A 13,010-nucleotide genomic window follows, 5' to 3' on the forward strand; every position below is an offset into this window, starting at 1 on the left:
GCTTTCAGCTTTTCACCATTGAATATGATGTTAGCTGTGGGTTTGTCATATATGACCTTGGTTATGTTGAGGCAAGTTCCCTTTACACCCACTTTCTAAAGAGGTTTTATCATAAATGGGTGAATCTCATCAAAAGCTTTTTCTGCATTTATTGAGATGATCGTATGATTTTTATTCTTCAGTTTGTTAATATGGTGTATCACACTGAATGATTTATGGATGTTGAAAAATTCTTGCATCCTTGGGATAAATCCCACTTGATCATGGTATATCATCCTTTCAATGTGTTGTTGGATTCAGCTTGCTAGTATTCTGTTGAGGATTTTTGTATTTTTGTTCATCAGTAATATTGGTCTGTAATTTTCTTTTTTTGTGGTATCTTTGTCTGGTTTTGGTATCAGGGTGTTGGTGGCTTCAAAGAACGAGTTTGGGGGTGTTCCTTACGCTGAAATTTTTGGGAAGAGTATCAGAAGGATAGAGGTTAACACTTCTCCAAATGTTTGATATAATTTGCTTGGGAAGCCATCTGGCCCTGGATTTTGTTGGAAGTTTTTACTTTTATTTAAAAAATTTTTTTCTATTTATGGACTTAATTTTATTTATGGATATAATTTTATATTTTAGAATAAATGTCTTTACACCAAGCATACTATTTTGCAACATACTCCATCCACTTAGCTAAACATATAGACTACCTTCCCATGCTATGGGGTGTTCTTTTATAACATAATTCTCAAGCACAGCATAGAGCGTCTCTGTGAAAACATCAAATGGCAGATGACCCTGGTGCTGCGGGAGGGCTTGGAGGCCCCGGGGGCCCTGGAATGGGAGGCCGAGGCGGCTTCCGTGGAGGCTTTGGCAGCGGCGTTCTAGGCCAGGGTCGCGGCAGGGGCCAAGGCCTCGGAGGTGGTGGAGGCTAAGCTGAGGCCAAGGAGTGGCTCCCCATCACCAAGCTGGGCTGCCTGGTCAAAGACATGAAGATCAAGCCTCTGGAAGAGATCTCTCTCTTCTCTCTGCCCATCAGGGAATCCGAGATCATTGACTTTTTCCTGGGGGCATCCCTCAAGGATGAGGTTTTGAAGATCATGCCGGTGCTGAAGAAGACCCGTGCTGGTCAGCGGACCAGGTTCAAGGCATTTGTTGCCACCAGAGATTACAACCATAAACGTCGGTTTGGGCATCAGGTGCTCTAAGGAGGTAGCCACCGCCATTCGTGGGGCCATCATTCTGGCCAAACTCTCCACTGTCCCCCTGCGGTGAGGCTACTGGGGGAACAAGGTCGCCAAGCCCCATACCGTCCCTTACAAGGTGACTGGCCGCTGTGGCTCCGTGCTGGTGCGCCTCATCCCTGTCCCCAGGGGCACTGGTTGTCTCAGCCCCTGTGCTCAAGAAGCTACTGATGACGGCGGGAATTGATGACTGCTACACCTCTGCCAGGGGCTGCACTGCCACCATGGGCAACTTCGCCAAGGCCACCTTTGATGTCATTTCCAAGACATACAGCTGTCTCACTCCTGATCTCTCGAAAGGGACAGTGCTCACCAAGTCTCCGTATCAGGAATTCACTGACCATCTTGTGAAGACTCACACCAGAGTTTCCGTGCAGAGGACCCAGGCTCCAGCTGTGGCCACCGCATAGTTCTATATGAGAACAATAAAATGAATGAAACTGGAAAAAAAAAGAAAGTACAGCACAGAGTTTGTTGGAAGTTTTTAAATCACAGTTTCAATTTCAGTACTTGTGGTTGGTTTGTTGATATTTTCTATTTCTTCCTGGTTCAGTCTTGGAAGATTGGACCTTTCTAAGATTTTGTCCATTTCTTCTAGGTTGTCCATTATATTGGCATACAGCTGTAGTAGTTTCTTAGGATTGTTTGCATTTCTCTGGTGTCAGTTGGGACTTCTCTTTCATTTCTAATTGTATTGATTTGAGCCCTCTCCCTTTTTTTAATTAGTCTGGCTAAAAGTTTACCAATTTTTTAATCTTTTCAAAGAATCGGCTTTTAGTTTCATTATTGTTTTCTTCATCTCTATTTCATTTATTTCTGCTCTGTCTTTATGAGTTCTTTCAACTAACTCTGGGTTTTGTTCTAGTTGCTTTATATTATTATTATTATTGTTATTATTATTTTGCTTTTTAGGGCCACCCATGCAGCATATGGAGGTTCCCAGGCTAGGGGTCAAATTGCAGCTGTAACTGCTGGCCTACGCCACAGCCACGCAGAATCTGAGCCATGTCTGTGACCTACACCACAGCTCATGGCAATGCTGGATCCTTACCCCACTGAGCAAGGCCGGGGATTGAACCTGTGTCCTCATGGATGCTAGTCAGATTCGTTTACCTCTGAGCCACGACGGGAACTCCCTCTCTAGTTGCTTTAGATGTAACGTTAGGTTGAGATTTTTGTTTATTTCCTGAGGTAAGACTGTATTGTTATAAATGTCCTTCTTATAACTGCTTTTGCTGTGTCCTACAGATTTTGAATTGTCATGTTTTCTTTTTTTCTTTTTAGGGCCACGCCCGCAGCATATGGAATTTCCCAGGCTAGGGGTCAAATCAGAGCCGCAGCTGCCGACCTATGCCACAGACACAGCAACACCAGATCCAAGCCACTTCTGTGACCTATGCCACAGCTCACAGCAACACCAGATCCTTAAGCCACTGAGTGGGGCCAGGGATCAAACCTGCATCATCATGGATAATAGTTGGGTTCATTCCCGCTGAGCCACAATGGGAACTCCGAATTGTCGTGTTTTCATTTATTTCTAGGTCTTCTTTACAATTTCTCCTTTGATTTCTTCAGTGATCCATTGGTTGTTTAGTAACATTGCTTAGCCTCCATGTGTTTGTGTTTTTTAGGGGTTTTTTTCTTATAGTTGATTTCTAATCTCATAAGTGTTGTGCTTGGATGCTTGACATAATTTCAATTTTCTTAAATTTATCAAGGCTTGCTTTGTGGCCCAGAGTGTTATCTATCCTGAAGAATGTTCCACATGCACTTGAGAAGAATGCGTATTCTGCTGCTTTCAGATAGAATGTTCTATAAATACCAATTAAGTCCCTCCAACCTAATGTGTCATTTAAAGCCTATGTTTCTTTATTTTCTATCTGAATGATCTATCTATTGATGTAACAGGGTGGTAAATTCCTTTACTATTATTGTGTTACTGTCAATTTCTCCTTTTATGGCTGTTAGCATTTGCCTAATGAGGAGCTCCTATGTTGGGTGAATACATTTATAATTTACAATTGTAAACTGTATATATTTACAGTTTTTATATCTTCTTCTTTGCTTGACACCTTGATCATTATGTAACATCCTTCCTAATCTCTCGTAACAGTCTTTAAAGTCTATTTTGTGTAAAATGAGTGTTGCTACCCCAGCTTTCTTTTGATTTCGATTTGCATGGAAAAACTTTTTCCATCCCCTCACTTTCAGTCTGTATGTGTCCCTAGATCTGAAGTGGGTCTCTTGTAGACAGCACATACATAGGTCTTGTTTTTGTATCCTTTCAGCCAGTCTATGCCTTTTGGCTGGAGCATTTAATCCATTTTCATTTAAGGTGGTTATTGATATTTATGTTCTTGCTGCCATTTTGTTAACTGCTTTGGATTTATTTTTATAGTCTTTTTTCTTCCTTTCCTCTTTTGTTCTCTTCTCTTGTGATTTGATGACTACCTTTAGTGTTGTGTTTGGACTGCTGTTTCTCCTCATGTGTGTATCTACTGTAGATTTTTGGTTTGTGGTTTCCATGAGTTTTTTATATAGCTGTCAACATGCATACAAGATTGTTTTAAGTTGGTGGTCCCTTAATTTCAAATACATTTCCAAAATCCTGCTTTTGTACTCTCCTCACGACTGCTGGTTTTGATACCCTATTTGTGTGAAGGTAGATGATTTCCTCCTTCACTATATGTTTGCCTTTACCATGAGCCTTCCCATTTGTAATTTTCTTTTCCCTTTTTTTTTTTCTTGTCTTTTTACCTTTTCTTGAGCTGCTCCCGTGGCATATGGAGGTTCCCAGGCTAGGGGTCTCATCAGAACTGTAGCCACCGGCCTACGCCAGAGCCACAGCAACGCAGGATCCAAGCCGCGTCTGCAATCCACACCACAGCTCATGGCAATGCCATATCCTTAACCCACTGAGCAAGGCCAGGGATCGAACCTGCAACCTCATGGTTCTTAGTCGGATTCGTTAACCACTGCACCACAACAGAAACTCCCCCATTTGTAATTTTCTTATTTCTAATTATGGCCCTTTCTTTTCTGCCTAGAGAAGTTGCTTCAGTGTTTGTTGTAAAGCTGATTCGGTGGTGCTGAGTTCTCTTAACTTTTGCTTATCTGTTTATCTTTTGATTTCTCTGCTGAATCCAAATGAGAGCTCTGTTAGGTACAGCATACTTGTTGACAGGTTTTTCCCTTTCATCACATTAACTATATCATGCGGAGTTCCCGTCGTGGTGCAGTGGTTAACGAATCCGACTAGGAACCATGAGGTTGCGGGTGGGTTCGATCCCTGGCCTTGCTCAGTGGGTTAACGATCCAGAATCGCCGTGAGCTGTGGTGTAGGTTGCAGATGCGGCTCGGATCCCGCGTTGCTGTGGCTCTGGCATATGCCGGCGGCTACAGCTCCGATTTGGCCCCTAGCCTGGGAACCTCCATATGCCACAGGAGCGGCCCAAGAAATAGCAAAGATGACAATAAATAAAACAAAAAATAAATATATCATGCCACTACCTCTTGGTCTTCACAGTTTCTGCTGAAAAATCAGCTGATAACCTCATGGGGGTTCCTTTGTGTGTTCTTTGTTTCTTGCCCCATTTGCTTTCAATATTTTCTCTTTTTCTTTAATTTTGATCAGTATGATTAATATGTGTTCTGGGGTGTTCCTCCTTGGGTTTATCCTGTATAGGACTCACTGTGCTTCCTGGACTTGAATTCGTGTTTCCTTTCCCATGTTAAGGAAACTGTTGGCTATTATCTCTTCAAAGATTTTCTCAGGCACTTTCGCTCTCTCTTATCCTTCTGGGACCCCTAAAACATGAATGTTGGTGCATTTAGTGTTATCCCAGAGGTCTCTTAGACTGTCCTCATTTCTTTTCATTCTTTTTTCTTTATTCTGTTCTATGGATTTTCACCAACATATGTCTTCCGACTCATTCGTTCTTCCACCTCATTTATTCTGTTATTAATTTCTTCCAGTGTATTGTTAAACATTTATTTCTTGTATCTTCTTGGTCTGTGCCTCCTTTTTTTTTTTTTTTTTTTTTTTTTTTTCTTTTTGCCATTGCTTAGGCTGCTCCTGCAGCATATAGAGGTTCCCAGGCTAGGAGTCTAATCAGAGCTGTTGTTGCCGGCCTACACCAGAGCCACAGCAACACGGGATCCGAGCCACATCTGCGACCTACACCACAGCTCACAGCAACGCTGGATCTTTAACCCACTGAGCGAGGCCAAGGATCAAACCCGCAACCTCATGGCTCCTAGTCAGATTCGTTAACCACTGCGCCACGACGGGTACTCCGGTGCCCCCATTTTTTCCCCAAGAGCTTGGATCATCCTTACTAACATTACTCTGAATTTTTTTTTCAGGTACATTGCCTATCTCCACATCACTTAGTTGTTTTTCTGGTGTTTTATCTTTTCCTTCACCTGGAACATCTTTCTCTGCCATCTTACTTTGTTTAACTTTCTATCTTTGTATTCTCCATTCCACAGGCTGCAGGAGTGTAGTTCCTCTTGCTTCTGCTATCTGCCCCCTGGTGGGCGAGGTTGGTTCAAGGGTTTAAGCAGGCTTCCCAGTGGGAGGGGCTGGTGCCTGTCCACTGGTGGGTGTGAATTCTTCTTCTGAAGCATGGGCCTGCTCCAAGATTGCAGTCTTCAAAGTGTACTGAAGATGTAAATACAAGTGTGAAGCCACCTAGTACAGACGCTTCCCAGGTTGTTATCGTTTTCTCCCCAAATTTTACAGTGGTTTCACCCACGTGAAATTTACTAACGTAGTTTTTAGAGAGTATCTTACTGAGTCTTTCCAAAACATTCAAACAAACTTTCTAGGGCAACCTCATGCAGTCCATTTCATCCATTTACATAAAATTTAATAAAGGGACAAATTATTAGAACATGTAAGGCATAAAGAGATTTAGGAACAAACCTTGATAAGGTTACAACTCAGCTGGTGAGAGGAGATAAGCCCATGTGTAGTAGAGAGAAGGTCACTAGCTGCTGAGTGCTGGGCGTTCCAAGTAAAAAGCTCTTCATGAGTGATGGCGTGTCAGCTCATTTGAGAACAGACTACATGGGGGTGAGTTAAGAAAGCTCTGTCTATACTGCAATAGAAGTGGAAACAACATGCTATCGGAAGATGGAATGGAAATCTGATGATCAAATTTAGAAAGTCTTCCTGAAAGACACGAATACAACATGAATTGTGAAGTAGAGGGTATTCCAAATGGAGGGGCCCACCTATAGGAGAAATACCTAGCACCTAGCTAAGGAACGGAAAAGGGACCTATTAAACTAGAGCCAAGGCCTTGCGCCAAGGTAGAAGGGGTGGCCCAGGAGGCTTCTAAATGAAAGACAATCCATTTTAACCCTCCTCAACTTATTTATGTACTCAGATCAGATCAAAACTAGACCAACACAAGCTAGTCTGCAAAGGGCCTAGCTCTCAGAATACTGTTTCTATTCTGTGTTTAAAGTAGAAAATGACACTGTTTGCTCCCCCTTCTTTCTCGTTTTCCTGTTTTCAGTTCTCTATCAGGGCACTCTCCCTAATGAAACAGATGCCCATATTAATGGCTCCTCCTGAAAATAGAACTTACCTACTCCTGGTTCCTTACCAAGGAAGAGTTGAAAGGTTTGGGCTGAGCCTCAAGCCATTGTCTGAACAGAAAGGAGAGTCAACTCCATACCCACATAAGCCTCTTGAGGCTGAGGGCTTTTCTAGAACTCCCCAGTGGATGCCCTTCCTCAGACAATTCACCCAGCTAGAATAGAGCATGTTCCTCTCTGGCATACACCATCTAAGACTCTACCTGGAAAGGTGAAAGTTTAGGTATTGGAAATCTGTTTTACTTTGTTTAGGGAGAGCTATTATTTATCGGAGAATAAAAATAGGTTTTTTACTGCTAGTTGTACTGTCCTGTATAAAGTTATCTTGCAGTTACTAATCTCTGTGTGCCTCAGGTTACCTCCTCTTCTAAATACAAATAACAGTAGTAGTTATCTCATAGAATTGTGTATCAGTCAGGGTCCCTAAAGGAAACAGACATTACACTCACATTAGAGTAAATTGAGGCCTAATTACAAATGCTTACACAGTGACAGGTCACACTACAGGACAGTTCAGAAACCTCGGGCCAGCAGCTAAAGAGTTATTACCACTCTTTGGTCTGAAAGGGTGAGAAGTTACAGAAGCTACTGGAATCCAGAAGGGGAAAGAGTCTTGTGGAGCAAGATATCCTGCGAGGATAGTGACCTTCGGTTCAGGGACAGACCAAGCCCAAAGTGACCTTTTGGGAGAGGGCTGGGGCAGGGGGACACAGCACACCCTGACCTAAGCCCCTACTTGCTTTCTCTGAGGTTCTTCAGGCTCCCTCCCGTGGGCGCGTGTTTTGGAACAGGACAGTCCCACGTTCATACAAAGAGCAAGGTGGAGAAAAGCAGAGGGTGCACGTGGAGGCCAAACAAAAGAGAGGAGGCGAAAGGAGGCAACGGTCGCCCAGGTTGCCCAGCACATGGAAAGCACCACATGTTTTAAGTGCGAACTATTAAATCATGTTTTAACATGTCTTAGGCCATTTTGTGTTCGTTGGATTTTGTTTCTTGAGCTAGTCTGATTTTTTTCGTTTAAAAGGAAAGGTGATTCCACTTATTTTACAGCTGCCGTGTTTGCGCTTCTGCCATCCTGTTTAATCTATACTTTCTCTTCCGTATGCTTTTTTGGGTGATTTCCTTTGTTTTCTGTCTTTTGGTGTATGGACTACATTTTCTTCCTTTTTATTTTCTCCAGAGTTTTTGTTTATTTTTTTTTTTTTTTCTTTTTGCTATTTCTTGGGCCGCTTCCGCGGCATATGGAGGTTCCCAGGCTAGGGGTCCAATCGGAGCTGTAGCCGCCGGCCTACGCCAGAGCCACAGCAACGCGGGATCCGAGCCGCATCTGCAACCTACACCACAGCTCACGGCAATTCCGGATCGTTAACCCACTGAGCAAGGGCAGGGATTGAACCAGCAACCTCATGGTTCTTAGTCGGATTCGTTAACCACTGCGCCACGACGGGAACTCCTCTCCAGGGTTTTTAAATACTATTGGTGGCTGTTTTTAACTTTAAGTTTTCAAGCATGTTCTTTAGCCTACTCTTGTTTAAAGAGTAGACTCAATTGTGAAATAGGAAACACATGATCGAGTCAAGGGCCTAAGTGCAAACATCTGATGCCCAGCCCACCCTTTCCCTCCACCAATTTGCTGCTGAGACAATTTCACAAACAGCAAGAGAAAACCCCTCCTCCATCTGGGAACTAAAAGGAGTCCAACAACACGCCCGAAGCTTCTAATTTCCCTGGGGTCTTACAGTCGCTGCAGAGCCAAGTGAAGAGGCCTGCCAGTTGGGCCACCATCCCACTGTCACCCTTTGCCGCAGAAAGCAGCTTCCCTGCCTTTCCATGACATCACAGTAAGCACTCCCACCCGCGGCTCCATGAGGCAGCAGCAGTGGGACTGCTCCCTATGCCAGGATATGCAGGAAGACAGAGCAAGCCGGACACCAAGGCCACGCATGGCTCAGGGAGCCACTGGCAGGCTATTTTACTACATAAGAATCAATAAAAAGAGAAGAAAACTAAAAAGTGAGAAAAGGAGATATTTTAAAAAGTAAAAAGTGAGGAGAGAAGTAGTAGGAGAAATTAAGTCATAGGACTGCAGAAAGTAGAGCCACTCAGCAAGAGCGACCTTGTCTTCCCAGAGAAGTTGTGTCTTCCTAGAGCATGCTTCCCTTCCACCCTGCGGCAAAATGCGGCTGTGTTAATTCCGGCTTATCAGGTAGTCATTCCACAAGCATTTTCTGAATACCTGTCATGTGTGAGGCAGTGTGCTAGCAAATTAGGAACCACTAGGCTGGACATTCCCAGTCTGAAAGCAGGAATTCCTGTAATAATGGATGGTGTTGCCTGAGATGCAAGCAGGTTAAAATGATGAAAGAATACCCAAGTTCCAACTCACCTTGGAAGCTCTGATATCTAAAGCAACCTCTTACCCGCCTTGGCTGCACTCCGACTCTGGCCATTTGGTGTTAGCAGCTCCCATACGTTCCTGTCCAGGGAGAAGCACACATCTGACAAAGATGGAGTTACCTTCAGTTTTCTCTCTGTCTCCAGTGCAACGGAATTGATGGTGATAAGCTCAGTGCAGATGAAACTGAGCATGAGAAGAGGGGACTCATTCTGAAGGACCAGGAAGAAACTATCCTGGACATAGGCTCCATGTGGAAATCTCTTCAAAAGGACATTGAGAAGTTCCCGTCGTGGCGTAGTGGTTAACGAATCCGACTAGGAACCATGAGGTTGCTGGTTCAATCCCTGCCCTTGCTCAGTGGGTTAACGATCCGGAATTGCCGTGAGCTGTGGTGTAGGTTGCAGACGCGGCTCGGATCCCGCGTTGCTGTGGCTCTGGCTTAGGCCAGTGGCTACAGCTCCGATTGGACGCCTAGCCTGGGAAGCCGCGAGAGCGGCCCAAGAAATAGCAAAAAGACAAAAAAAATTTTTTAAACAAAATAAAAGGACATTGAGACTCTCAAACATCTTGGTTGTCTCGCTGGGAGCGTGATGCCACATGACGGCTTTATCTGTTGCATGCTGTATGGCCAGCGAGCCCTCTTTGTTGTATCCTGTGTGAGAAAATAGTGGACGTCAAGCAGAAGAGATTAAGAATGAAGATGCCAAACACCTGATAATTCCGATGGGTCATGACTAGACATTCCTCACAGAGAGGAGTAGAAAAGCCAAGCCCTGGGAGTTCCCGTCGTGGTGCAGTGGTTAACGAATCCGACTAGGAACCATGAGGTTGCAGGTTCGGTCCCTGCCCTTGCTCAGTGGGTTAACGATCCGGCGTGGCCATGAGATGTGGTGTAGGTCGCAGACGCAGCTCGGATCCCGCGTTGTTGTGGCTCTGGCGTAGGCCGGTGGCTCCAGCTCCAATTCGACCCCTAGCCTGGGAACCTCCATATGCCGCAGAAGCAGCCCAAAGAAATAGCAAGACAAAAAAAAAAAAGAAAAGGCATTCCTATAGCCAAGATGTTACAGTATAGAAGAAAGAGCAGAAAGTCACGACAGGACCCTGGTGGCCGAGTGGGGGTGTCCTCTATCAGGAAGTGGGATACAGGAGTTCTGGGCAGACAAACCAAGGAATATCCAACACAACACTCTCCCAGGAGGGGCTACATCTTCTATTCCAAGTACTCGGGCTTCTGGGAAAGGGGGTCTGTTCTGCAGTTGTGCCCAGCTGGCACATGTGAGATCGTTAAATTCAGAGCACTTGGAAGACACAGCTCTCCTCACCTGCTGCGACCTGTCTCTGAGTTGTCACTGCTGTGTCCAAGGGTTAGGGTTACTCAATTTGCCTGCCAAGCCTCAAAAACTATCTTTACCCATAAGCAATCCCTCGTTTCAGTAGAGCACAGTTGGTGTGCTGAGGTTGGCTTTGGGGAACAATGGATTGAAAGGCAAAGAGTTTCGAGTTTCGGCTCCAGAGTTTTCTAAGAGATAATGGCCCCACTTCCAAGCAAGGGTCACCAGCCCTCCATACAGGCAGAGAAGCAGGGGACATGGCAGCACTGGAACAGAGGAGATTAAGGGCTTCTGATGGCCTAGACCTAGGCAGGCCGCCAGATCTGTCAGGATGAAAAAGGCAGGAACACGTCGTTGATGGTAAAATTCTGGGAACGGTTACATATTCTTGATTGCATGTAGAAGTTCTATTGCGGAACTGCTGATGTCTTTTCTAGAATCACACGAAAACCCTGGGACTTAGATTCCCACGTGGTGGGTTTAAAGCTGAAAGTTCCAGGTCAATTCTGTGGTCACTCAACAAGGTGGTACAGACTGTCAGCTTAATGTTATAAATCAGTTAGTTCCCTAGAGGACAGTCACCCTAAACCCTCACAAAAAGGGAGGCCAAAAGGTGACAGTGAAGCGGAGGGCATGAGCCCAAGAGCAGCCTGGTTCGTGGACCTTCAGGCAAGAAAATGAGGCCTACTGTGAAGGAGGGAGGAGCAGGTGTCTACATTGTCCCATTCTTCTCCTGTAGCCTGCAGAAAGCTAAAAGCAAATACACATTTTTTTTAAACAGAAAAGTTAACACATACAGAAACATAAAGAAGGCACTCGTTCCTATAAAATGCTTCCATCCTTCCTCAAACAATTGAGTATCATAAAACAATCAAATGCATAACTACCGGTCTAGCTTACTCTAGAATGAAAGCATTTCACCGAAGGCCACATTTCTAAACATAACTCCTTCAACCTCCAAGTGTTCAAACAGCGAAAACCACACAGAGAGCGTTATAAATATGGTACAAAAGTGGCTCTGCTCATGGAAAAGCATAGGGGCCTCCTCCCCAGGCGCTCCCCCATCTGAATGCCCATAGTCCCAGGGTCCTTGGCCTAGGTTAGGAGGGTAAAGAAAGGATGTGCTCCAGCCTCGAAAGTCATCTGGATGGAACGTTATCCTCAGGGATACGTAATTCCTCTGAAAGTAACTGAAGCACAACTAATACTTAACCTACGAAGAATAAAGAGAAGCAAATAATCAGTCATGAGATCATGAAACTCAGAAGAGGAACAGGATGGAGCGAGGGTGTGCCCGATGTCAGCCACGACTAGAGGAAAGGCACCCGCGTGGCAGATGTCCCTCTGGGCAGCACACTGTGGTGGTGGTCCTCCTTGCACCCTGCTGTGACCCTCCTAAGAAACAGACAATGGGTTCTGAGTCTCCATCATGAAAGGAGTGCTGCAGAACGGTTCCGAGGGCAGGCTCTGGAGCCAGACCACCTGGATTCAAAGCCCAATTTCCTAATGAATAGCCATGGCACCTTGGGCAAGTAACCTAATCTTCTTGCCTCAGCTTCCTCATCAGTAAAATGGGAGTGATGCTTAGTTTTGTTTTTTGGCCACGCCCATGGTACGTGGAAGTTCCAGGGCCAGGGATCAAACCCGTGCCACAGCAGTGACCCAAGCCACGGCAGAGACAACACTGGATCCTTAACCACTAGGCCACCAGGGAACTCCAGGAATGATGTTAATAGTACCTACCTCAAGAGGTAGGTGCGATCAAGTAAGACAGCCCCTGTGATGAGCCTGGCATCAGGAAGTGTTTGAAAAATGCTTTGTCTCCATCTACCAACACCCCATGCAAGTTCTAGCTATTGACTTTTGGCAGACTGTACAGCACAATACAAAAGCTATACACTAGTGGTTTTCTCATCCGGAAACAGAAACCAAGTATTCTGATTTTTAAAATACTGCCTTTTCCTTAAACAAATGAATCTACCACATCTGCCGTCTGCGAGGACAGAAATAATGACAGTAACTATCACTTCTGGAAAAGGCCTCTGCTCCGGGCTCCATGCACTTTATAGGCATCAATTCATTTACTCTTCCCAATAGTTCTCCGAGTTAGGAACCACTATTAATCCCACCATACTGATAAGGAAACTGGGGACCAGGAATGTTAGTGACTGTCCCAGAGGTACACAGTAGGACGCTGCAGAGCTGGGCCTCCAGTCTATGGAGTATGGCACCAGGGCTCACTTCTGTAATCCAGCAGTTGAACATATGCTGTCCTGTACCCTCAGGAAGGAGACGTGCTCCACAAAACGTCTTCTCTTTGAGAGAATCTGGAAACTGGAAGGGATTGCCAAGTCCAGGATGGAAGACATAAAATAAGAAGTATCTTCTTATCTTCTCTGGAAGTAAGATGGCCAGCAGCTGACAAAGCAGACGAGGGGCAGCTCT

At 45.0% G+C, this 13,010-nt stretch overlaps 1 pseudogene; it reads left to right on the forward strand.

Annotated features, from left to right (window-relative positions):
- Positions 296–2,206, forward strand: LOC100622811 (annotated as a pseudogene).

Source organism: Sus scrofa, chromosome 3 (genome assembly GCF_000003025.6).
Source record: "Sus scrofa isolate TJ Tabasco breed Duroc chromosome 3, Sscrofa11.1, whole genome shotgun sequence".
Taxonomy (NCBI): Eukaryota; Metazoa; Chordata; class Mammalia; order Artiodactyla; family Suidae; genus Sus; species Sus scrofa.